At 43.2% G+C, this 22,547-nt stretch overlaps 1 long non-coding RNA gene across 1 annotated transcript; it reads left to right on the forward strand.

Moving 5' to 3' along the window:
* Positions 1 to 3,713: 3,713 nt before the first annotated feature.
* On the forward strand, positions 3,714 to 12,669 carry LOC310743635. The gene is made up of 3 exons (XR_014539127.1): positions 3,714 to 5,638; positions 7,058 to 7,108; positions 12,649 to 12,669. It is a non-coding gene; the product is annotated as an uncharacterized lncRNA (long non-coding RNA).
* The last annotated feature ends 9,878 nt before the right edge of the window (positions 12,670 to 22,547 follow it).

The raw sequence follows: 22,547 nt of genomic DNA on the forward strand, positions 1-22,547 counted from the left end.
ATAAATATTTTCAATAAGGTGAAGTATATCGTTTGGGTTTATGCATGCTTCCCCACAACTTTTCCCTTTCTTTCTTTATTTATCTATGAGAACTTACTTGGTTAGCTAAATCTATCCCTGTTGGCGAGGAAGGATTTGGGAGGAGCAGCCTGGGGAGAGGGAGCTGCTGCTACGACTGCTCGAGGTGGATGCTCACATTGCCTAATGGTAGGGCCAGCTCTGTCAACTACAGTGTTTGGACAGCAGGGGGAGACAGCTGTGTAGAACCAGAGTAGATAATGAGGAAACTACTATTCAATCTCCCCCTTCCTCCCTGCTCCAAAATGTTGAAGGAGCAAGTGGTTCATATTTGCTCTGAGATCCCAGAACCTTTTTGACAGCCCTAAATGTTGAACGAGAGTGATCGTCCCTCTATGGAAATTCACCAATCCTCACCCCCCTGCTTTAGGAGTCCAAAGCTGGTGGCAGGTTCCTTTCTTTAATATGATTTGTCTAGAACAGGCAATGGATAAATGAGGTGCCAATAGCTCCAGGTATGCATATACAAACACCAGATTAATTTAGGGCATTCGCTGCCACAAGATGTAGCGGTGGGTGATACCTCAGATAGCTTTAAAAGGTGATTGCGCAGATTCATGTCTGTCAATGGCACCTAGTCATCAGGGCTATTTTTCTACAAAAAGTGGGGCCATAACTCACCATGAATGACTCCCTTGTTCCCTTATACGTAATGGCAATGGCACCCACCTGAGAGGTGCTGGAATTGAGTTCCAGTGAGTTTCGGCTGAGGGGGAAAAGCCCGGCTAGTCCTGATGGCTATAAAGGTAAAGGACTCCTGGATGGTTAAGTACAGTCAAAGACGATTGTGGCGCTCATCTCGCTTTCCGGCCGAGGGAGCCGGCGTTTGTCCACAGACAGCTTTCCAGGTCATGTGGCCAGCAGGACAAAACTGCTTCTGGCCCAATGGAACACTGTCACAGAAGCCAGGGCACATGGAAACACTGTTTACCTTCCTGCCAGAGTGGTACCTATTTATGTACTTGCACTGGCATACTTTCGAACTGCTAGGTTGGCAGGAGCTGGGACAGAGCAACAGGAGCTCACTCCATCACAGGAATTCGAACCACCAACCTCCTGATCAGCAAGTCCAAGAGACTCAGTGGTTTAGGCCGCAGCGCCACCTGCGTCCCACTCCTGATGGCTATATTACTATGTCCAAATCCAGAGGCAGCATGCCTTTCAGCTTCTCAGTTCCAGGGGAAACAACAACAAGGCTCTGGTAGTGAACTGTTTTATGTTACGTGTTCAAGCACCTTAAGGTTACAACGCAGCATAACTCCTCCCTGCCTATTTTAAGCACAAGTTTAAGCATAATAGTTAGGAGAGCACTAAGGCAGATGGCATTAAAATACAGGCACTTTCCATTTTCTATCTTGCACCATCAAACTTAACAGCCCACAGATCACAGCACGCAAGGAGTTGATACGGCACAGAATTGAAGTTTAGAGTATAAGTTTTTACAACAAAGATACTACTGCAGCAGTATTTGCCCAGTGTCCTATAGTAACAGATTAGGAACCACATACATTGATTGCCTGTCAGTGAGGAATTGTTTTGCCCCACACAATGTAGCCGCTTGAATATTTGCTGATGTTTCCCCAAAACCACTGGGGGAATGAATCATTACTGAGGCAATTTACTTTCGGTTAGTGCATGAATGCCTTCCCGTGATGCCTTGATGCTTTGTTTGTCCTCTTATAAAAATTATTTATGGCCCGAGTGTGATCTTCTAAATCAGAATACTTATTCTGAAATCAAAGCCCCGGCATGCTAATGCAACTCAAACCCCTAACTAATTTTTCAAAGCCACGTTGAATATTCAAAAGCTGAAAATGAAGGAAAGGAGTTAACATTAATTAATATTTGAAGCAGTAAAATAAAAGCAACGGTGAAGCTAATTTTGCAGGACAATTAATCATGAGCTGTGCTAATTACACATGGGATTTTGCAAATGATTTTTTTTTCCGCAGGTAGCCGGGTAAAAATGATAATCCGTTACCCATCAAAATCATTGGCTTCTCACCAATGTCCTCAGCAAGAGCAATTAGTGGAAACAGCAGAGCTCCAGTAATTGCATGTCAAGAGAGGCGAATGTGAGGATTTTAATTGCTCCAAATAAAGTCCATTTACACCTGGTTGTCCAAAACAACGGCAACTCAGAGCAAGCATGTAACCACTTCCAGGTGCCCCCATAAATATAGCTGCATGGGAGCAGTGCTCTTGAAGCTACACATGCAATTTTGAGAAGCAAATGTCAATAGGCACTTTCGCATTGAACTGCAGTGTCATCACTTGAAGAAAAGAACCACAAAATATAGAACTATGCTTAGATAAATGTATTGCTCACTTGAGGAAAATGTGCATATTCTTTAGATTTGCCAGATATTTATTGCTGGCATCCCTCCCCCTTTGAAGAACTTTAACCATCTTTAAGGTGCCAGGGGCATCAAATTTACTGAATTTTAGGATCACCGATAAAATGTTTTTAACAAGACATCTTGAGAGAGTGTAAAATAAAAAAAATTACCATATTCATGACTAGAAGCTTATAAGTTTGCAATGCTATAAACTGGATGCCTGTAATTTGCTTGTGACTTTCGAGGGGGTGGGGGGAGAGAATTAAGTTATCCTAGTAATTAGAAACTCAAGTGCCATTTTGTATTCCATCTTCCACTCCTTTCATGCTACCGTTAGTTTTGGGTTTAATACAGGAACACATGGATGCACACAATTGCAAATGATCAATAATATTTAACTGTGTGTCTAAATTCTAAATGATGATGGATATATTTAAGTATTACTTTCAAGGAAATTGCTACTCAACTGATCACGTAGCACCTTAAACATTTATAACCATATATGTTCAAAAACTGCCACTGTTTACTCTTTCAAAACAAATTGCTAAGGCTGCAGTCCTAAATACCATGGGGGGGGGTCAAGTCCCAATGAACACAGTGGACCTTACTTCTGAGTAAACACACATAGCATCGCCTTGTAAATTGCTTTCCAGGTCCCACTGGTTTCTATTGTCCTCTGTCCTTTCCTTCCATCTTTAACTGCACCATACTGAGGTGCTAAACAGTGTCCTTCCTGCTATTATCCTTTTTGTTGGGTCTAAGCTGACAGCCATCACGTTGACTTGCCCCTGTGTATTCTGTGCATGTTCAAAATCAGCGTGTTCACTCTTTATAACACTGCGGCAACTTAAAAGAAGAAGAGAAAGGCAGGGCTGGTTGAGAGCGGCTTCCGTTTCTGAATTACCCAGCAGATCACAGGTGTTTATCAGAATCCCGGAGGTGGTTCAGGTAATAAACACTAGGATGGCAGTTTAAGCTTTTTTTCCGTAGAACCAAATCCTTATAGCCCTATCATTTGCATATATTGCTCACAAATGGCAACTTATGGATGCGGTGTTTATAAGTGGTTGCTTATGGTTTGGATTTTTGTGTGTTCAGACCCAGAAACCTTCCCCCTAAATAAATTCACACTTGACACAAATTTTTGCTTTTGGTTTTTGGCAGAATTTAGGCCACAGCTTTATTGATTACAGAAAGTGACTGGTTGCATAGGCTCTGGTTTGACTAGCTCCCTGCCATGCAGGTAGCGCTGACCCAGGGCACCAGCATAGGTCAGCCAAGGGTGAACACCTGGGTAAGCAGAAAGCCGAGAACAGGCTAGCTCCACCACCCAAATGTCCCCCTGGATTCAGGCACACGCACAACCCCCTCTCAGGGGTTGACCAAACCATCGAGTCCCTGGATTCCTGTAACGGAATACCCTTCACATAGTGATGGCGAGAGCGTTCTCCCATCCCTATCACCTGAACCAGAGCCTACCCGCAACCTTACAAGTTGTGACGATTTGCTACGCGGCAGGCAAAACCCAAATGGCAACAGCCAATCAGCCAAGTGGGGGAAATTCCTGCCGTACCCCTGTCCCAATGACAGATGACACACGACGGCATAGCAAGGTCAAGCGCAACAAGCCCTAGAAGTAGGGAGAGGTGGGTGGGTGTTCCGAATGCACGCGCCAAAAGAGGAAGCTCTGAGTCACGTGCATGGGCATAAATAGGTCCCTTGAACTGTTTGAACTGCGTCCCATTGGCCAGATTGTACCCAGCTTCGAGGGACCTACCAATCGGGTGTTGTGGCTTACCAATTGTACCCACCCACAACACAGGGTGTTGGTTGTCCAGGTCTCACCTCTTTAAGGGAGGACCCGTTTTATTTTTATTTTTTGTCTCTCTCTTTCTCTTTGTTTTCTTCCCTAAGCTTTAAATGTATAGAGGACATGGGGCCTAGGACTCTAGGCAACTACACAAGCTGCACACTGATGATGGTAAGTGATCTTAGCATGTGCCTTTCCTAAATATTTTCCACAGCATCACATGCTGGCTTTGATTTCTTTAAGAAGCCCAGCCTAGCGCTCCAAGCAAGCAACATTGGCAGTTGGATCTAACTGCCATTTTTATTTCCCACCCTGACGCTAATGTCGGTTCAGTTTTGCCAGCCCTCTGAACTTTCCCTATTTTGGTCAGAGTCACTGGCACCAACTCCAGAGGGCCATGGTTGCCCAGGCACCCACAAATTTTTTGTTGTGGGCGCTCAGCACCCACTCCAAGGGGCCTTGAACGTGACTTCCAGGTCCCGTCCAAGGCCTTGGAGGGCCTTGAAAGCAGTATCCTATGCCTTGCTGGGTCTCCGACTCCACTTCTGGTTCCTCGCGAACTCCCAGAGATCCTATCCGAGGCCTCACAGGGCTTTGGAGATAGCATCTGAGGCCCTGTGGGGCCTAGGATGTGGCATCCAATGCCTCGGGGGGCCTTTGAAGTGGTGTCCTAGGCCTCACAGGGCCTCTGATGCTTCTTCCAGGGGCGACAAAACGTGACGTCAGGGCGCACGCGATGCCATGAAGTCATGTTATGTCGGTGCTACTGGGCACCCATCATCTGGGGCCCAAGTAGGTCCCCTGGTCAGAACTAAGTGAGGAGTAGACTTCCCTGCTGGCAAGCTCAGCTTCCACAGGGCAGAGACAATATTGAAGGTGATGGAAGTTGTGATCCAGCGAAACCTCAAAAGTCCTCTCATCACAGTTGCACAAAACTCTGAAATCCTGAGCTAGTTCTTTGTCTTGGGACAAAGAACAAGTTGCCCTTCCATTCCATGTACAAATGCTAACTGAGCTAATCTTCCTTCCTTCTTAATATTCCCGAAGCATCTTTATAGAATAGAAAGCTTGTCTATTTTCAACAGCAGCAGGTAATGTCCGACTAGTTGCTTTTGCTTTTTGCCAAGTCTAAACCCAGTACAGGTGGGCAGGAAAAGTATTTAATGCTGCCTGTTATGTTATGTGATGGCCAGGTAAACTTTATTAAAACTACTTCTTGCATTCCAGAAAGGATGCTGCTACATTCCGGGGCTGCGTTATTGCTCAGCCTGCTATACCTCTGGTTGCCATGGCAACATCCTCCTAAGTATTTGTAAGGTCACCAAAAGAAGAGCTAACCCTCTTACTCCTGGAATAACTAATGCAGCTCTGTTGCTGGCTTGATGTAAATAGTCTCAGGTGACAGCCAACTGTACGTATAGTCAATTACAACTGCTCAAAGGAAATGATTTGTTGTAACAGCCACTGTTCAACCTCTGTGACATCAATGTTTCTATGGAAACAGTTGCCTATTGCGCGGCATAGAATTGAGTATTGATCAAACCAGGGCCGACACTATTTCAAGAGCCTCACTACTTTTCGGTGTGGCAATTTACGATAGGAACTCATAACATCACTGTATATTTCAAGCCCCAAGGAACCAATTTAGCAGACACTTACAGTAGAATATTAGCAGGGGTCAATAATGAAAGTCTGATTATGGACCTAGGACAATTATTCAGTGCTTTTGTTGTCTGCCCTTTCAACACTTCAGTAGCTATTAATATTTCCAAATAATAATAATATTCAGGTCCGAAGAAAGTGCCGTATTCATCTTCCATTTCAAACTTTATTTTTCATTGTTATGGGATCTATCAATAAAATTATTCAGCTATATTAGCCAAGCTCTGACCTCTCAGAAGTAAATAACTATTGATCAAGAAGCGAATCTGTTGTGCCAGAGTTTCCATTACCCGTCTCATTGGCCCAGCAGATAAGGTGATTGTTACACAACAGTGGGAAGGCGATTTCTTACACCAAACAGGCAAGTACAGTATTGTTAGCTGCATAAGGACTCCTCCCTTTTCTCAAACAGGGATGAGGAGGAAAAGCTGCTAAGCATATTAATTCCACCATAGGAAAAACATACTGCAGTCGCCATCAGGAGACCATTAGCTTGGATTCCTGTCTCAAAGTCCTACAGGGGTGGGAGTTGCTGATGGGCTTGCAACCTGACAGAAACTGCATGAAGACCCCCCCAGCCCCACCCCAGTCACATAAATGTGGTAGATCATTTATAACTGGCACCTTTACACATGTTTGCAAGCCTACCGGTAGCCCTGCATTGATTGTTTATGAACTTGGGTGATGTTTTGCTCAGGAACCGCTGAAATCAGTTGTTGTCCCAGGACTGATGGTTTGAAGGTATATGATGCAGCAACCTTGCTGAAACTAAGGCCCTGTGTGGCCTAGACATTTTAAGCAGAATCATACCACAGTCAAGTCTTCCCTAAAAGAATTGTGGGAATTCTGGTTTCTTAAGGGTGGTGAGACACGTTAGAACACTCCCATCCCCTCACAGAACTACAATTCTCAGAGATGCTTGGAAGAGGAATTGGCTGTCAACCACTCTGTTGAGGGGAATGGGGTCTCCTAATGAATCTGAGCATCCTTTTAGCTTAACTGTTGATTTTAATTATATTTTGAATTTTTCAAAATACCTGTCGACAATTTTAATGTTTGTTTTATTTTTTGTAAACCTTGTGAGGGCTGATTCACAATCCAGCAGTGAGTGAATTTTGTTAAATGAATAGATACATGGAAAAGTAAAATTTAACTATTCTTCATACAGACGTCTTGTGAATTGCTGTGATGTGGAGAGCAGATTGAACACCATCCTAAGGTTGTCTTTGAGTGGGGGGAAATAGTAATTATCTAATCTAAAAATCTAATTACCTAAAAATCTAATTATCTAAATAATAATAATAATAATAATAATAATAATAATAATCTAATAATACTCCATAGAACATCATAGGAAGATAAGCTGCTTTCCATTTGTAGATTTGGACTAGGGGAAGTATAGGGGAAGTGGCTGAAGTGGGGCCAATACTGAATTAAAAATGAAATTCAAAATTGTACTGAAAGGACATAGTTCAGCAAGAGTATACAATGGTAGCAGAACTACAAGCTTATTGAACAGGCTCTCCCTCCCTCCCTCCCTCCCTCCCTCCCTTCCTCTCTTTCCACATTTAGCTCAGCTCCTCCATCCACAGCAAAGCTTTCCTTCCAAGGCACAGCAGACAAGACAGTGCAGTGTTGCTAGATCCTAGAAATCTGCTCTTCCTTCTGTTCCCTGACTACAGCAGCAGCTGCTTTTGCCTTGTTATTCCCGGGGCTCAGCCATCCCTGGCCAATCCCTTAGCCATCCCTCTGCTCCTCTGCCGGCATCCTTGTTTATGGAATCAGAAAAGCAGAAAGCGCAGCCTGAAAGTTAATGTAGTTTCTCTGTTACTACAGCTCTCTTAAGTAGTAAGCTCACACAGGAGCTGGTGCATGAGGCTTTACGGCGCAAAAAGCTTCCAGGTGACTGTAGCAGCTGGCAGTTCCTACCAGAGACATAAGAAAAGAATGTAAGAAAAGCCTGCCAGTGCCAATGTCACAGTTAGCTCTGACTCAGTCTGGACCCTGACAGAATTACCCCTTTCCATGGGTATCAGAGAACCATTTGTGTTTCCTTCTTTTCTGAATGTTGTAAAAACAATGACAGTCGCCAACTTGTGGTGCTCCCCCATAGTTGTTTATTGTGGATTTATTACTGCTGCTCATGCACGGTTTTAGCAGCAGTTGCCTGATGATGATGATAATAATAATAATAATAATAATAATAATAATAATAATAATTTATTTTGTACCCTGTCCATCTGCTTGGGTTTCCCCAGCCACTCTGGACGGCTCCCAAAAGAATATTAAAATACATCAAACATTAAAAACTTCCCTAAACAAGGCTGCCTTCAGATGTCTTCTAAAAGTCAGATAATTGTTGGACTTCCGGGTTGGCGCCATCGCCGAATGGCGGACTCCCTCCGAGCTCCGGAGGGAGTCTGCTCGGCAGGGGCTGGGTTCTACCGCACCGGCGATGCGGGGACCCTTAGAAACCACGGCCACGGAGGCCGTGGACATGGAGACTCGGCTTGCACCGTTAGCGCCCTCCCGACTCGTGAAGGAGCCTTTTTAAAGGCTACGGATCGGGTGCCGGGGAGAAGCGTGGTGCCTTGAGTTCTCTGCTTCCCCTGCTGAGCGAAGCCGCATGCCATTCGGCGGAGAGCGCTGACTTCTTCCATTGAAAATTCGGACTTTTCAACAACAACCCGTGAGTAAATTTGGAAATCGGGTTCAAAAGGAGGAAAAAAAAATTTTTTTTTCGAATTGGATACGAGCGGGGGGGATCCAAAAAGGAAGTCAGTCCCCTCCCTATTGTAAACTTTCCAAAACAAGGACGGGGAAACCAAGACCCAAAAAGGCTTGCATTGCTGATAAAAATCCAAAATTTCACGATGGGGAACTACAAGAACTGTGCTGGAGGAGGAACTGGAGAAGGGAAACGCAACCCCCCCCCCTGGGAACCGGGGTGACTGAAGAGAGAGCCTGGTGAAAGGAGTCGGAGATCTTGACAGCTGTCAAAATAGCTGTCAAAGTCGAAAAGCGGAGTGGATTTTATTATGAGAACTTGGCTGGTTAAATTTGATACAATTTGCTACAACTTGTTAAAATTTGGATACAAAATGGCGAATATGGATAACAAATTGACTTTTGGATTAGAGGAAACAAAGATACAACAATCCCCCTTGAGGAGTTTCGGGACATTACAAGGATTGGGAAAGTGGAAAAACACCAATGGAACTTTACAGGACTGGTTATCTTCTGGGAAAGCTGCAAAACGGAAATAACATCTCGTCTTCAGGGTGTTTTCTTTTTTGTTTTTTTAAAGGAGACAATAGATTTTTCTATTGAAGAAAGGAAGGGACTGAACGTAAGGTTTTGCCCCTGAATAACAACCATCCCTGCAGACTTACCAAACTTTCGAACTACAACGTTTTAGCAGCGGAACAAAGGGAAATCAGACTACAACCTGGAAAGAACAATGGAGGGAGTTCTATTACAGTTTTATTAAAGACTGAAGTTAAAGTTTTGAAAAATAATGATAATAATAATAATTTTGAAAAAATTTATTTTTAATTTTAAAAAAGAAAAAGCCAGCAAGGAGCTGGGGAAAAGTTGTGATTTATGGTCTTAAGAATTCCAGGCAGACACCAGGGGCTGATGGTCAGGGGGAAATTAAACCGGGGACAGGGGGGGAGAACTAAAACTCCAAAGGCTTGCCAACTTGGTTATTTTTTGCTGAATTGGTCTATTATTCATTATATTTTTTTATTCTCTACCTTTTCTGTTTCTATTATCTGGGGTGCTTCTTTTATTAAAAAATGGAAATTGTGGAATGACATGGGGTGGGTCTTGGGGAAAGAACACTGGGTTTTTTTTTTTTTTTTTCTTTTTTTTACTGTAAAACAAATTAAGTTTCAATTTGAATGGGGAACTTGTTTGGCCAACAATATGAAAGGGGAATATGGTAGGGGTGGGGGAAGGGGGGAGTCCCGTAAAGTGATATTTTTTGTATTTTTGAAAAATTTTAATAAATATTATTTAAAAAAAAAAAAATAAAAGTCAGATAATTGTTTATTTCCTTGACATCTGATGGCAGGGAATTCCACAGGGCGGGCACCACTACTGAGAAGGCGCTCTGCCTGGTTCCCTGTAACCTCACTTCTCGCAGGGAGGGAACCGCCAGAAGGCCCTCGGAGCTGGACCTCAGAGTCCAGGCTGAACGATGGTGGTGGAGATGCTCCTTCAGGTATACTGGGCCGAGGCTGTTTAGGGCTTTAAAGGTCAGCACCAGCACTCTGAATTCTGCTTGGAAATGTACTGGAAGCCAATGTTGGTCTTTCAGGACCGGTGTTACATGATGTCTTCGGCAAAATACCTCCCCACCTTTCCCCCATTTAATCCAGGCTTACAGTTTCCACAAGGTTTGTTTTCTCGAGTTTTCCCCAGAGACATTAAATGGAAAAAATAATATTAGAGGTCATTTTGATGTAGATGATGTTGAGTGCAGGGCTGTCTTGAGCGTATGTGACGCCAGGGTGCAAAGATCCGCCCGGTGCCCCCCCCCCCAGGTTGCCCAGTCCCAGGTGCGCAGGAGGGTGGAGCCGCCCGCTCGCCTCAGCATCTTGCTGGCTCGGTTGCCCCCAAACTCGCAGTGCAGAGCCGCCCACAGCAGGAGAGCCCATCATGGCACTCCAACTGACAGGTGGGCTCTTCCCCGGACTAAACTCTCAGGCCTGGTGCCCCTGAGAGCCCGTGCCCAGGTGCCCCACACCCCTAGCGCCTATGGGTAAGTGTGGATGTTGCACAAAACTTTCCTACATGCCCTGTGGAAGCACCCATTCCCAGCACATTTGCACTCCTGTCTAAGTGACGTCTATTCTGGCTTGTTCATGTCCATAGCATGGAAGATGGCAGGATCCCCAAGGATGTGCTTCCCAAGGGCAACTGGCTTCAGGCACCAGGCCTGTTGGCAGACCAACTCTGCATTACAATGGCATCTGCAAATATGACATGAAGGCTGGCAACATTAACCCCACTGTGTGGGAATCCCTTGCAGATGACCACACTGCCCGGAGACAGACAGTCAGGTTGTGCATCCACAGCAATGACCAGAGGAGAAATGACAACTGGGAGAAGAAACACCATGTTGCATCTTTAACAGCAAAACCTGATGCCTTCCTCTGCTTTAGCTGCACCAAAACATGTCTCCCCTATATTGGTCTCTACAGCCACAGCAGGCACAGTTACTCTCCAATGGTTTGATTTCACCCCCGAAGGCACACTCCTCCATTGTCTCCCACGACTAGACGGATACCAGCATATGGGAAGAGCCTACAAATGCCACTGTTTTAAAAACATAGCATTGAGGTGGCCATTGTACAGTGGTACCTCAGGTAACAAACACCTCGGGTTACAAACACTTCGGGTTACGGACTCCACTAACCCGGAAGTAGTAGCTCGGGTTGAGAACTTTACCTCAGGATGAGAGCAGAAATCGTGCGGTGGCAGCGGGAGGCCCCATTAGCTAAAGTGGTGCTTCAGGTTAAGAACGGTTTCAGGTTAAGAACGGACCTCCGGAACGAATTAAGTTCGTAACCAGAGGTACCACTGTAGCTGCTTACCAAGGTGGTGGTGAAGGGAGGTGGCTTCATGATTCTTGAACTCTATAGATGAGTACCTGCTTCTTTCATCTCCAGTGTCTTTTTGATTTACTGAGCCTGCCAGTAACCTGTGCCATGCAGGCAATACGTTATTGCACTGGGATATGGGCGAAACATGGAAGGTGAAGGCTCCGGCAGCCATCTCTCTTCAGGACATGACACTGCCAAGGAAATCTGACAGCTTTTCATTCCTTTTATCCTGGCGCATTTCCTCCTAATCCAAGAGCAAAGTTCTAATTACTCGTATTGTCAAAATGCGCTTCGCCCAAATGGGAGGTGGGGAATGATATAAAGCAGTAAGTCTTTTCTCCCTTCACCTTCTACGGTAATATAATTCAAGCCAGGCATGGCCTTTCTCCCAGTCAGTCACGGCAGTCAGAAAGATCAGGCTCCTAAGTGGGCTTCTCCTGTAAGAATGTGCTTTAGCATTTCATCTCCAACTTGGCACTGCACACCACTCATCACTATCAGTGTCAAATGCTACAGTATATCAGCCTCTGCAGCAGTTCCTGGCTAAATAGAATACCCTACGTGTCCATCATTTGACATGCCCAGCACTCAGGCTTGCCCATCAGTTGGTAACAAGTGGTTGTATACTCTGCAAATTAATTCTGAATGCATGTTAGAAAAAAGCCAACTTCTACAGCTGACAGTAGTTGGCGTCAAGGCAGGACATGCTTTACACTTGGGTAACCACGCAAGGAGGACTTCTATCATCTTAGAGTTCTATCATTGTTATAGACTTCTTCTGCAGTTCAGAACAGCAGAGCTGTAGAGGAGCGTGCAAAATGTAAGAGTATCAGTTGCTCTTTTCTCCCCGCTGTTGAATTACAGCTTAGCCTGAAGGCAGACAATACTTTTTAAGAGGGCTCTGAAGTAATAAAGCCAACCGCATTAATACACTGTAAAAGAGGGAAGAGAGAGAGAATGGAAACTGCTTTGATAGAAGGATTGTGGTGGGTACACTCTGTGTACACATCATCACGAATGTACCCTCAGTATATTTTAGTCCCTGTGAATTTTGCAGATTTTTGAAATGCTACAAAAACTAGCAAAACATGCTTCCTAGAGGTGACCGTACGGCATATATTATTCTTTATTTAGCATTTTTATTTAGCCTTGGAGGGGACAATACTACAAAAAGAAGAGGAAGAGGAAGAGGAAGAGGAAGAGGAAGAGGAAGAGGAAGAGGAAGAGGAAGAAGAAGAAGAAGAAGAAGAAGAAGAAGAAGAAGAAGAAGAAGAAGCAGCAGCAGCAGCAATAATCACATAGATCTGTAACAGGTGATGCTGCTCTGAGGAGTTATTTTTTAATTCATAAAAGCCTGTGTGATGTGCACCACCAAAATGGAAGGGAAATGGCAGGGAAGCCATGGAATTGACAAAGCTTCTCTGCCATCTTATTGGTTTTATCAGAGAGCAGAAAATGGGAAAAGTCAATGGTATTGATGGTGGAGCAGGTGGAGAGGTGACACAAACTCACTTTGCCAGCTCATACCTGAAAGGCTTGTGCTGCACTTACAATGGAAGCTCCAAAAATCACATTTAAAAACACGCACGGCAGCCATGCAACACTGGAAAATAACATGGAAAACCCAGGAGGAGGATTGCTGTTTGGAGCCTAGGAATAAATGAATGAGCAAATTGTGTAAATGCAGGAAAGAAAGGGTGGTGTGGAAATACCAGTACTGTTAAGCTTCAATCATATTTTTTAAATAAAAAAAATTAATAATTTGTTTTGGAATTCTTTCTGTTTCTTAACATGTGTCATCCATAGTCCATCCAGTGACTCATAGGAAGTATGCCATGGGAAGCAAGTCTGTATATGGAATAAGTTGCAATATATCTCAACATGTGACTGATTTAAACCCACAGGCAATGTCTTGACTTGTGGAGTGGACGGTATTTATGGATCTAATGCATTATATTAAGCAAATAGAAACTCCATAATAAATGAGTAGTCATATTGATAAGTTAAAACATTCCCCTAAATAATAATGGATACAAACCAAATATATTTATAACTTCCTTAAATTTTATTTTGAAAACTTTGGGTTACTTACAACAACCTGGACGTTCAAATAATTTTTTTGACAGAAAGGTTCGGGGGTTGGGGGAAGTGGGGAAGTAAATCACCTTCTTTTTGTAGCATGTATTAGAAAATGACCTGGCAAGCCAATTCTGGCTCTCTTAAGTAATTTATTTATTTGCAAATATAGACATTCTATCCTCACCTTTATTACTGAATGAGGATGTTTTTATTTGCCTAATGCATTAGACACATAAATTTCTCCCACTCAGCAAATCAAGTTATTGCTTACCTACAAGATACATTAGGAATGGGTTTAAATCACTCATTTTTTTCCAAGATATACAACAAGCTGGTTCCTATCCAGCTTTGTAATATATTCACAGTTGAAAACAGCAAGCAGATGTTCTTCAAAGCTCATTGTTTGTTGAAGCGATGCCCAATGCATTGTTTGTTTGTGGGACCATTTGTCTTTTCTCTGCCAACAATGTTCTCACATCAAGAGTACATGTTCTAATATGTATTGTCCACAATTACTATCATTGAAATGAATGGCTGCCAAGTCATTCCAGTGCCCTGGGAACATAGATTCTGCTGAAACTCATTAGTTCGCCACTTTGTTTAAAGCAGAGATGTGTAGTGCAGCAATGGGGAAGGGAGCCTTCAAAAATTTAAGGTATATTCCCCCTCCCCTCTCTCTCTAAGCTACTGGGCCATGGCATAATGGGCTGTTTCTGCAGCAGTATTGTCTTTTTGGTATTTGCTCTTCCTCTCTCTGGCAACTGGAAGGCCATTTGGAAGATGTTAAGAGGGAGGAGCATTTAGCCCATAATACATAACGCTTCCCCCACCCCCAAGAAAACCCTCCAGTAAAAATACAAATGCATCCTAATTTCAGGAGGTGCATGCAAGGGAAGTGATCTGATTCATCACAAGTGAGTTTACTATACCCTGGCTAAACTGGCTTAAAGCACCTGTCTAACAGACAGGAAATCCAGGTTTTTATTTCTGTGGTGCTTTGAGAGCTAGCCTTCTGATTACATAGCTCAGTGGCAGAGACCACATATTTTGTATGCAGGATCATAGAATTATAGATGCAATGCAGGAGTCTTTTGCCCAACATGGGGCTCAAGCCCACAACCCTGAGATAAAGAGTCTCAAATCATGTCAAAAAACTTGGGTTGTGCTATACACGGATAGTGGGGGGGGGGGGGGAGAGATGTGTGCTGCCAGCCAGCTGGTTGGTGGTCCACTCTCTAGGGAGCCTTCTGCCCGCAGTGCTGTGGGGGAAGCAGCTGCCCGCTTTGCCAGCCCCCAGCAACGGCCCTGCTGGGGAGATGGCACGAGTGCAATTCCCCCTGAAAAAAACTTCTGGGCCATCTCTCCCCTCATTTTCTTTAAATTTAGTCCCCAAAAATAGAGGGTCGTCTTATACATGGGGGTGTCTTATACAGTGGTACCTCAGGTTAAGAACTTAATTCATTCTGGAGGTCCGTTCCTAACCTGAAACTGTTCTTAACCTGAGGTACCACTTTAGCTAATGGGGCCTCCCGCTGTCACTGTGCCGCCGCCGTGCAATTTCTGTTCTCATCCTGAAGCAAAGTTCTTAACCCAAGGTACTATTTCTGGGTTAGCAGAGTCTGTAACCTGAAGCGTCTGTAACCTGAAGCATCTGTAACCCGAGGTACACGGAAAAATACAGTTCATTTTATATCTCAAAGTTCCCCCCAAAGGAGCCCACGTAGCACAGTTGGACACCAGCCTGAATCCTTGGACACCTGCTGCTACTCAGAGCAGTCAGTACCGAATTAGGTAGATCCATTGCTCAAGTATTCTTTCCCGGGATCCAGTGCAAACTTGTAATGAAGACTTTCCTTCCCACCTCTTTCCACCCCTAAGCTCCTAACTGGTTTGAAAACTTGATGAGCCACATAGGAAGTTGCCTCGAGGAAGCTCAGCTTTGTCTAACTGGCTGTGACTCTCCAGGTGCAGCGGTTCTCAACCTGTGGGTCCCCAGATGTTGTTGGACTAAAACTCCCATCATCCCTGAGCTCTGGCCTTGCTAGCTAGGGGTGAGGGGAGTTGTAGTTCAACAACATCTGGGGACCCACAAGTTGAGAAAGGCTGCCCAGGATTTCAGACAGGAGCCTTTCCTAGCCATACCTGGTGATGCTGAGGCTCGAACCTGGAATCTTCTGCATGCAGAACATGCTCTCTGGAACTAAGAGGTGACTCTTCTTTAGCACCTTTTGCTTACGCCCTTTATTATTATTATTATTATTATTATTATTATTATTATTAATTAAATAAATTTATATACCACGGTTCACAACACAAAAATCACAATATAAAAAGAATACATAATAGAGGAAAAACAAAGACAACCCCTGTTTGCCTGATTCATAGTCATGGATAGATGTGTACAGGGCCCAATTTAGGTTTGATGAGGCCCTAAGCTACTGAAGGTAATGGGACACTTTCTATGTCCAGCTTTCCTTTGTCAACAACAAATTGTTGCTGTTTTTTATGTTGAATATATGCTATATGGTAATTTTTAGACCTAATAGGTATCTAAAGCCATTTGCCACTGTTGCTGTATGCAGGTTTTATTTTATTTGTTTTTTATTGTATATTTTGGAAATGTACATCCAGGTTTGGTTTTTTCCTTTAAATTTTTGGGGGGCCCCCAAGAGAGTGGGGCCCTAAGCTATAGCTTGTTTAGCTTATATGTAAATCTGGCACTGGATGTGTATTCTATCAAGTTTTTTTCTTAAAAAAATTAACCCTCAGAGTAAAACTGGGTGGGAGGAAGATTTTTTAAAAACATGCTCAAAATTTGAAGCAAATGGACAGGTGAGAGAGTGAACGATCAGCTGTCAGTTGGTGAGAGAATCAGTGAACATATGTCTATGTGCCTTTTCTGCCATCTTGCTTTTCCAGTCACTTTGTTCCATATCCACTCATGCCCAGTTGTTGTGGTTTTTCCTCACAACAGGCATGCCAGCATTCCATGGCCACTGGGCATGCTCAGTCCACATTAGGACGCTTGTGGAAGGTTACCCTGTCCTCTGTCTCCCCCCCTCCCCCCGCTACAAAAGTTTTTTTGAACTTTTGCAAACCTCAGTCTGGTGATACTGTGTGTGGCTGTTGCTATTTTGTCTACACAGACAATGGCACCCCAAGAATTGAATCAGAACTAAAATACTATAGGGATTTTATTTTATTTTATTGCTTCCCTGACATTTAAGAAATCTGACATTTAGTAGCTATACATGATTGGGGATTTGTTTTCCTAGCTTATTTGGAAGACGGTTAAACTTTCCTCTTTTTTCACTCAAGTTGCTTTCATTAATATTAAGCAATGGTTTAGGTGGAACTAAACCACAGAGCGTTTTTACTTTGCAATTTTCTAATATTTTCAAATGCTGTCTAATATCTGTAATGAATCAGATCAGTTCTGAAGCATCCTGTCAAAAAATATAGCTCTCCTCGAATGGTTTTATTAAATATTAGCCCTTATCATTCGCTGCCTACTGTACACCAAAGCTTTCGCGCTGATGAAATTTCTGGGGGATTATCTATAAAAGCACCAGCTTCGGGAATGTGATCTGAATTTTAATGATGGTGCAGATCTAAATGTTACTTGGGCTGCTGTGTGCAGAGAAAAAGAAAGGCATCGTCGAGTGATGCAGTCTGTGGAGACTGTTGCAGTCCCCAAATTGCCTCCATCCTCAGTCTGTAAGCATCAATAGCCAACGGATATGCATTTGTTTTTCTATTCACCTTGCAGAGGAAAGCCCAGCGGTTCCATTGCCGCCTTCATTTGGATCAACAAATGCTCTTAATGTGCCACAATCCCACATCACCTGGAACTGTCGGAAATGTGCTTTGCTTTCCCAGCAGGCTCTCTAATTGCTTTCCATACGTATGTGGCACACAATCAGAGTTTTACCATAAGTGCTTAACAGTGTGATCTCAGGCACGCTTCCTCTGAAGTAAGCCCCGAAGACTACAATGAAACTTACTCCCAGGTAAAAGAACAAGTATGCAGCCCAAACAAAGCCCTTTTAATTTTCTAAAAGGTTTCACTAACAGGCTTAGAAACCCTGTTGGATCCCTTTGTAGAACTGGTGTTTCACTGGCTTGTTAGCTTTTAGGTATGGAAGCTGGTCTTTGGGCAAGTTTTTATTATCTAGTACTTCGTCTCTGAACAACACTAATTGCCTCAGTTCCTCAGGCTCCCCTTCCGCAAAATTTAGGCATGGGGATCTGCCCTATATCTTCCCCTGTGAAGACATGCAAATAATTCAGCACCTTTACAATCTCCTTATTCTCGTTTAGTACACGCCAAGGCTGCAGGTTCGATCCCCGTACCGGGCAGCTGCATTGCAGCGGGTTGGACTAGATGACCCTCAGGGTCCCTTCCGACTCCACGAGTCTGTGATTCTACACCTTTGACTTCCTTGTCATCCAGGGGTCCAAGCACCGCCCTAGGTTTACTCCTACTAACATATTTAAATAACATTTTGTTGGCGATCTTAACATTTTTAGCGATGTTCTCTTCAAATTGTTTTATTTAGCATCCATTATTGTCTACCTGCACTTCCTTTGTCAACATTTGTGTTCCTTTTTGTTCTCATCATTTGAAGGAAGCCTTCTTGCCTCTAATAGCTTCTTTAGCATCCTCTTAGCTCGGGTGATACCCAGTGATGGATTTACGTATAAGCTAAAGAAGCTATAGCTCTCCTGGGGGCCCCCAAAAAAATTAAAAGGGGAAAAACTGGATGTACATTTCCAAAATATAAGATAAAAAACAAATAAAATAAAACCTACATACAGCAGCAGTGTTTTGTGGTGTGTAGGCTCCTATGATATAAGTAATGGGCCCCACCTGCTAGCCTGCTCCCTAAAATATCACAGATTTTAGATACCTATTAGGTCCATAAATTACCATATAGCATATATTCAGCACAAAAAACAGTGACAATTTGTTGTTGACAAAGGACAGCTGGACATATAAAGGGCCCATTACCTTCAATAGCTTAGGGCCTCATCAAACCTAAATCCAGCCCTGGTGGTACCTTTTCTGCTTTGAGGTCTACACTTTAGTTGAGTCACTTTTTGGAAAAACACACAAAACAACAACTCCTAAGCATTTTGGAGTAGTTTGGCCCTCTTGACTTTGCCTTTCAACTTCCTTTTCAATTAAAAAGGATCAGACATTAGACTTAGATTTTAAAATCAGTTTCTGTTCTTAACTATATTACCATTGTGACATTTTTTAAGAAAGCTAACAACTGCATCCTTCGACTCTGCCGGTCATCCACTAGTAGGGCTTCTTGCCCTAGAGATTTCTCACGCTTGACACAGAGATTTAGCAACCCATTCTAAAACAAATTCCTAGAATCACTGAAGCTCTACTGACCAATCCCTGGTGGCCCTGGTTGGAAATTGGAAGTTTTAAGTGCTTGCAAGCTCTTGGGCATTTGTATATTTAGATCTGTCGCCAAGTCCATCTCATTGCTCTTTTAGTATGGAGTGACCTCTAGTGAGTTAATAGAGCTTCATCAGGCATCACTAGAAATGGGGGGGGGGGATGGTTTGCATCACCAGTACTTAATTGAAGGTACACAGCCTCAGCTAATGAACAGAGAGTCTAGTCTATACCTTTATTGTTCTAAATATCAGATGCAAAATGTTGCTTCATCTGGACCTGAAGTTAAGACTTGTCATCTGGACCAACTGATTAATTCATCTTGGTTTTGGATAGAAACAGCATTCTGGCAAATTTCAGGTTAATGTTCAAATTAATGTTAAGTCCTGTTTTTGAAAAAGAAAAGGCAAGTTGTTTGTGAGGTTATGTGACTACAAGAGTGGCTCGCTAATTAAGGGGTGGACATCATCATCTTTTTTTAGGGCTACAATAATCTATCAGGGGGGCGCGGGGGCGCTGTGGGTTAAACCACAGAGCCTAGGACTTGCCAATCAGAAGGTCGGTGGTTCGAATCCCCACGACGGGGTGAGCTCCTGTTGCTCGGTCCCTGCTCCTGCCAACCTAGCAGTTTGACAGCACCTCAAAGTGCAAGTAGATAAATAGGTACCGCTTCAGCGGGAAGGTAAACAGCATTTCCGTGCGCTGCTCTGGTTCACCAGAAGCGGCTTAGTCATGCTGACCACATGACCCAGAAGCTGTATGCTGGCTCCCTTGGCCAATAAAGCGAGATGAGCGCCGCAACCCCAGAGTCGGCCACAACTGGACCTAATGGTCAGGGCTCCCTTTATCTAATCTATCAGGGGCTGCATGCTGGTGGCAAGCTGAGGCAAAGCAGATGATGGATGGAGTCAGAGAAATAAATGTTCTGAATTAACTAATCTGGAATAATCTCTCTCTCTCCTCCACAAGCTCACTTTTCTGCCTTACCTATTCTTCATGGACGTAACCAGAATTTATGTTGGGAGGGGTAGAACTGAGCTACCTGCGAAGCGATTGGTCAGTTCGCCTATCGTTCAGTCGGCTTGCCAGTTGCATCACTAGAATGCGCCACAACATCATCCAAGTGACCTCAGCAAGCATTTAAATTTCAAATATTCTGATTATTTCTATTTTTAGTTAAGTATTTTTACTTATTTGCTTGATTGGGGGGGGGCAGCTGTCCCCCTGCCCCCCCCGGCTACACCTATAGTATTCTTTCACACCAAGACTCACAATTCTCCATCCTTCATTGTATCACAGAATTTGAACAACTGCTTTTGCATAGGGCAAGCTCCATTGGTGTTTAACACCAAGCTACAGAAAAGCAGGTATTCTGCCTACAGTTCATGACACAGAAGCATGCCAAGGTGGAAATGTAATCGGTTTTAAGCTTTCAAGCCTGAAGTCCATTCCACATTATGAATAACATACCTATGCAGAGCTCTCTTTTGCATTCATTGCGGACCCAATGTTTTCCAGCAATGGTATCTTGGAATAAACTCACTGAAATAGTTTCCCTCCTAGTGGCAGACATATGCAGAAACAGGAAGGAGCGCAATTTCAGAAACTGTGAGATGCTTGGCAGCCCCCCCTTCTTCAAATACACCTCCCAGTGTTCAAGTGAGCCTTTAAAAATCCAGCTTGGACACAAAATTAAAAACAGCTCTCTGAGTAATACTCAAAGCAAATCTATGAATGAAGATTTTGTAAGTGGTTTGAACACTTGCAAAAACAACTATGTATTCTATTGTTATGGTATAACTAGGAATTATAAGACATATTCTGCAAGCACAGCTAGAGCTTAGAACAGATTTATATGAGATTACACACTGTGTTTGTACTAAAATGTTGTAAAGCTGCACAAGAGCATTTAGCTGTTATTGCACATTTCACTGGCTACCAGGTTATATATTTAATTTTGGCACCATTTGTTTGTTTTTAATTATCGCATATAAATGTGAAAGAAATATACTACGTTCATCTAAACCTCGACTTCATTTGACCATTTCTAATGTCTGTTGGTCTTCACACCCTCAATGAATGGTACATCAGGCTCCTAGTGTTAGAAGCACAAAAAATGAAATTGTGTTTTAAAGAACAAAGAAGAAAAGGAGAAACCAGTGTGATAATCAGAATGCTTGGCACACTTTGCACAGAAAAGCCCCAAGAACACTGTAATACAAGCATGGCAAAGACCAGCATTATCAGTCAACTTCTGATAGATAGATAGATAGATAGATAGATAGATAGATAGATGATAGATAGATAGATAGATAGATAGATAGATAGATAGATATAGATATAGATAGATGATAGAGAGCAATATGCCTCACTCAGCCTGGTGTTTCATTTGCAAAGGAAAACATATATATTCAAATTGCTGGCCTTCAAAACCATTGGGGGAGGAGAACAATCTTCTTCTTAAAGTTTGATAGGAGCAAAACAGTTTCTGATTTTGCGTTCACTCCTTTCACTAGAACTTAGGCAGGAAAATGTCTCGTGAACTATGCCATTGCATCTGTAGATGAATGTAACATCTCTGGATTGACCCATCCAGGTGTTATTACTGGCTTACAAAGTAAAGTCTTGAACAAAGAGTACACACAAAACTGAAAAGTGCCCTAGGCAGGCCTTAATATTTCATAAATCAAGACATAGCACAGCAATACAAGACTCCTGATTGGCTAATGTGTGGAATCTCGAAAGTGACTAATACAACATCACTCACTTGTCAGAATTTATGGGACTCATCATCACTTAATTAACAGTATAAATATTTTTAAAAAACATTTTCAAATAAAACTTTACAATTGTAATAAGACCCTGCGCTCCGCTAAATGAGTTATGGGACATTAATTTACATCCAGTTGTGTTGAACTGAAGTATGAATGAGCGTGCCATAATTCACGCTTGTCATGTCTTATTGCTTTTTTTAGATAAAAAAAATCCAACAAATTATCAAAATTTAAACGGAGGGAGGGGAGCCATCTTTGTCAGAAAACAGCACTGAAACAGATTACAAATAGAATTCTCATGCCTTGTTGCTGCTTTTGTTCGTGCTCCTTAAATATTTTGAAAGCTCCGATTTCTCTAAACTTTGCTTTCATGGATCATCACTGTCAAATCACACAAAAATCTGGCATAAGCTGCTTGTAGAAGGAGTTTGTCTACAGTGGCCTTGATCTGTGGTGAGAAAACCATGTTATCATTCACAGGATTCAACCTTCAGTGGGTGAGTGGTGCTGTCACCATTTTGTTTTGTTTTTTGGCTACACCAGCTTCAGGCTGGCATAATTGAAGAGACCAAGAATTTGGCCTTTGGGGATACAACAGGACTTTGGACTGAGTGGATTCAAAGCCACGAACACCATGCCCCAATCCCTGAAGCACTCCAATGCTGCTGCCACTGGGAACTGGGGTCTCCATTATGGTGGAGCCCCCTGCCACAAGTTGTGCTCTTCTCTGCTGACAGAAGCCAGCAGAGTATAGCTTTTCCCTTGTGACATTGCCCCTTC

This window comes from Podarcis filfolensis, assembly GCF_964270895.1.
Source record: "Podarcis filfolensis genome assembly, chromosome: 1".
Taxonomy (NCBI): domain Eukaryota; kingdom Metazoa; phylum Chordata; class Lepidosauria; order Squamata; family Lacertidae; genus Podarcis; species Podarcis filfolensis.